Below are 5,253 nucleotides of genomic sequence, written 5' to 3'. Positions count from 1 at the left end.
TTCCAATACCTATAATTTAATAGTTAGCTATAATTAGCTAGCTAGTTAGTTATTCTTTCGAATTTTCAGGTTTTCTTTGTTTTCAAATATTCATATTTATGAATTTAAGAATTGCAAACATAACAAATGACCCAAAAAACTAAAAAAATTAATGAAACAAAAATAAAAACATTTTTTGGCAGTGCACTTGTCTACTGTTCAAAACTAAAAGAAATAAAAAAAGTTTGAGCTTTAGATATGCTTTAAGGTATTTGTAAATGTTGGTGATTATTCAAATGTAAGTACAAAAACTTTCTGATAATTTGTCCTGCAACATTTTTCAAGTCTTTATTCCTCAGGCTGTATATTATTGGATTCAGTAGTGGGGTGACCACAGTGTACAGCAATGACAAGAATTTTGAAATGTTCAATGATTGCCCCCTACTAGGAACCAAATAAACACAAACAATAGTGCCATAAAATATGGACACAACAGTCAGGTGGGAACTGCATGTTGAGAAAACTTTCTGTCGGCCAATAATAGATGGGATTTCCAAAATAGTGACTATGATATAAATATATGATATGATGATGACAAAGAATGGGATAATAGCAAAAACAACGCTCAGTGCTGTAGCTTCTAGTTGAGCATTGGTGGTATCAGAGCAGGAGAGTTGTAGGATCGGGTCAAGATCACAGAAGAAGTGGTCAATGATATTGGAGCCACAAAACTGTAATTTGGATTTGGTAAAGTGTGAATAAATTCAGACACAAAGCCTAACGTCCAGCATAAAAGGGTTATTATCCAGCAAACCTTGTGATTCATTAACATAGCATAATGCAATGGCTTGCAGATGGCCAAATATCTGTCGTAAGACATCACTGTCAGAAGAAGACATTCCAATGTTTCTGCGGCAGCAAAAAAATAAAACTGGGCAATACAATCATAAATTGATACTATCATAGCATTTTCAACAATCGCAGCATGGAGCGTGTTGGGAAGAACATCAGTTGCTAATAAGATATCTGAGACAGCAAGCTGAGCAAGGAAGAAGTACATGGGAGTATGGAGGGTTTTTCCGTAGGACACCAGTGTGATGATCAGGAAGTTTCCACAAATTGTCACACAATAAATAATAAGAAAGAGGAAGAAGACCAAAAATCTTATATTTTCTGGAAGTTGAAACCCTAAGAGGTGGATTACAGTGGCCACAGTCATATTATTTATACCCATAATTTTAGGACAGGGAACAGTGTTTTTTTTTTAAGAGGATTCAACCTGACAGTAAAAATGATTCAAATTGAATTTTAATGATGGGGGTAAGAAAGATGATTAATTTTCAATAATAATTAAATATTGCTTTCTTTTTCCAGCTGGCATATTTAATGACATGGACACATTGTGGAAGAAATAAAATACAATTGTTTATTGCAATTAGATTTCCTTTAATTGGAAATCACTGTACTTTACACATGGTTGACTGATGCAAAATAAAAGAAAGTTATTTTATATTAGATAAGAGCAGATGCATTAAAGTGGTTGTAAACCCACTTTGACAACTTACACCTACAGGAAATCCTAGATTAAAGCCGTGTACACACGATCGGTTTGTCCGATGAAAACAGACCGATGGACTGTTTTCATCGGACAAACCGATCGTGTGTTGGCCCCATCGTTTTTTCCATCGGTGTTAAAAAATAGAACATGTTTTCCTTTTTTTCTATGGATAAAAAAATGATAGAAAAATACGAGTGTCTGTGTGGAACTCCATCGGAGAAAAATCCACACATGCTCAGAATCAAGTCGACACATGCTCGGAAGCTTTGAACTTTATTTTTTTTGGCTTGTCGTAGTGTTGTACGTCACCGCGTTTTGGCTCGATCCGATTTTTGACTGATGGTGTGTAGGCAAGACTGATGAAAGTCAGCTTCATCAGATATCTGACACAAAAATCCATCAGATTAGATTCCATCAGATATCAGGGCATAAGGCTATCAAGAAATATCTTCTTAACCTAACCTACACCTCTAAGGTATACTTAAATCTTAGAAGAAGGGGGTACACCGTGAAAATTGTAAATTAATATATATATATATATATATATATATATATATATATATATATATATATATCACGGACAGTACTTGATGCAAGTGTACTAATATTAGGTGACCTAGCAGCGTCATACATCACACGTCAACGTCACTTCCGGGTTACGAGAACAGTGAGGTGTGGAACGCAAGCCGATACACCTCACGCTCGCCAAAGCGGTGCATACCCGGGCTTGACTGGTTGACTCCTTGGGATCAGCTTTGTGTTATACCGCTGACATCTGCTTTTATATCTTGCTTGCAAGCAAGTTTTTATTTTTATCTTTGTTTTGGATACTTAATTTTTTTAATAAATTGCCCAGAGTATTTTTGGTACTACTCTATGTGGAATCTTTCTTTTTATTTCCGATTTTTAAACAACACCCCACGTGGCTCCCGTACCCCGCTGAGGACATCACACCCCTGAAGATAGCCGGTAAGCCAACAGCAGACCTCCCCTGATATCAGAAAGCTCAACACCCCTTCCAAGGGACATCTATCTGGTGAGTGGGGACCCAACAGGGGGGGGGGGCACGGATGACACATTGGAGATCAAGGCACAGAATATGATTCTTCCCTTCTTTGCCCATTAACCATTCCACATCCAATATATTATGATGTACTGTTATCCTTACTGCTGATTACATTGTTCTCTCAAAATCGTTTTCAACCAGTGGACACTCCGGAGTTTATAGGTATATTTACATTGTGTGGATCACTTTTATGGTCATCTCAGACCACAGACACATTATTTTTTTTAATTTAGAGTTGATAACTTACTATTGATATACACTTGTACACCAGGATTGGATCACAGAATTTATTGTTTATTCCTATCTTTTATTTTTTCACAATTTTTTTTTTCTAATTGTGCACTTTTATTTTTATTTTTATTGGCATCAGGCATCTCTATGGACACTGGTCGCTTAGGGCTGATATCAATACTCTCATTATTTGACATACCACACACAGGGCCTGATCCACAAAAACCCGGCGTAACTTAATTTTTCCCGTTTAAGTTACACTGCCGCAAAATCTCTACCTAAGTGCCCGATCCACAAAGCACTTACCTAGAAATTTTGAGCGGTGTAACTTAAATCCGTCCGGCGCAAGGCGTTCCTAATCTAACGGGGCGAGTCCCTATTAAATTAGGCGCGCTCCCGTGCCGGACGTACTGCGCATGCTCCCGACGCAATTTTCCCGACGTGATTTGCGCGGTTTTACGTTGCGCCAGGTTTTGAGAATCGCGACGAGCGTAAAAAAAAAAGAGTTGCGGCGGGAATTTTTTTTTTTTTAAAAACAAAATGACAGCGACGCGGGATAGAAGGGTCTACTTTTACAAGTTGTACTAAGTTTACACCTTGTAAAAGCAGCCCTAAATTTGCGACGGCAAACTAATACTTATGGAGAAAAAACGAAGCGTAAAAGCTTCGTGGATCTCCGTAAGTGCTAATTTGCATACCTGACGCTGGATTTCGACGAGAAATGCCCCCAGCGGCGGCTGCTGTACTGCATCCTAAGATCCGACAGTGTAAGTCCCTTACCCATGTCGGATCTTCTGCCTATCTATGAGAAACTGATTCTGTGGATCAGTTCCATAGATAGAAACAGGGATACGACGGCATATCAGTAGATACGCCGGCATATCCCTTTTGTGGATCTGGCCCACAGTTTCAGAACCCATTGCTGGGAGTCTGAAATGTATTAACCACTTCCCGACCTCCTCATGTACATATACGTCAGCAGAATGGCACGGACAGGCACATGTACGTACCTGTACGTCCTCTGCTAGACGTGGGTGGGGGGTCCGATCGGGACCCCCCCCCGGTACATGCGGAGGTCGGGTCCGCTCGGGGAGCGATCCGGGACTACGGCGCGGCTATTTGTTTATAGCCGCTCCGTCGCGATCGCTCCCCGGAGCTGAAGAACGGGGAGAGCCGTGTGTAAACACGGCTTCCCCGTGCTTCACTGTGTCGGCGCATCGATCGCGTCATTCCCTTTATAGGGAAGACACGATCGATGACGTCATTCCTACAGCCACACCCCCCTACACTAGTAAACACACACAAAGTAAACCCTAACTCCTACAGCGCCCCCTGTGGTTAACTCCCAAACTGCAACTGTCACTTTCACAATAAACAATGCAATTTAAATGCATTTTTTGCTGTGAAAATGACAATGGTCCCAAAAATGTGTCAAAATTGTCCGAAGTGTCTGCCATAATGTCGCAGTCATGAAAAAAATCGCTGATCGCCGCCATTTGTAGTAAAAAAAAAAAAGCAATAAAAATGCAATAAAAATATCCCCTATTTTGTAAATGCTATAAATTTTGCGCAAACCAATCGATAAACGCTTATTGCGATTTTCTTTACCAAAAATAGGTAGAAGAATACGTATCGGCCTAAACTGAGGAAAAAAAAATGATATATGTTTTTGGGGGATATTTATTATAGCAAAAAGTAAAAAATATAGCATTTTTTTCAAAATTGACGCTCTATTTTTGTTTATGGCGCAAAACATAAAAACCGCAGAGGTGATCAAATACCACCAAAAGAAAGAAATTTGTGGGGAAAAAAAGGACGCCAATTTTGCACGACCGCGCAATTGTCTGTTAAAGCAACGCAGTGCCGAATTTCAAAACCTGGCCTGGGCATTTAGCAACAAAATGGTCCGGGGCTTAAGTTGTTAAATAGAACTGTAACAATATATTTTCCGTGTGTATATATAAAGATATTAATGTTTATTTGTTTATTTTTAGTTTTGTGACATATTCCTTGTACATACCTTTCACCAAATTATGCGCCTATGTATACGGGTCTGGTATGGATTGTGGGGGAACCCCCAAGCCGTTTTTTAGCATAGGGGGTTCTCCTTACAATCCATACCAGACCTAAGGGCCTGGCATGCCCCTGGGGGGGAACCCATGCCGTTTTTTTATTTACAATTTGGCATGGAGTTCCCCCTCATGATTCATACCAAACGCCGCCGCTAGAATTGGCGGGAATCCTAGTCGGATCCCCGTCGCTTCTATGACGCGATTGCTGGAATGTGCTTTTCCTATTCCAGCGAGTGCGAGATGTCTGCACCATGTCGCCGAGAATCAGCGCGATACCATTGCACTGGAAACACATTCTCTGCGACAGGTACTGTAAATATAAGAGAACTAAATGTTGTGGGTGGATT

At 40.0% G+C, this 5,253-nt stretch overlaps 1 pseudogene; it reads right to left on the bottom strand.

The window, feature by feature from the left end:
• Nucleotides 1–242: 242 nt before the first annotated feature.
• Nucleotides 243–1,071, bottom strand: LOC120930670 (annotated as a pseudogene).
• Between the last annotated feature and the right edge of the window lie 4,182 nt (nt 1,072–5,253).

The sequence above is a fragment of the Rana temporaria genome, chromosome 3 (assembly GCF_905171775.1).
Source record: "Rana temporaria chromosome 3, aRanTem1.1, whole genome shotgun sequence".
In the NCBI taxonomy this organism is placed as follows: domain Eukaryota; kingdom Metazoa; phylum Chordata; class Amphibia; order Anura; family Ranidae; genus Rana; species Rana temporaria.
The sequence above is the reverse complement of the archived record's forward strand: the minus strand, read 5'-3'. Positions and strand labels throughout refer to the sequence as shown.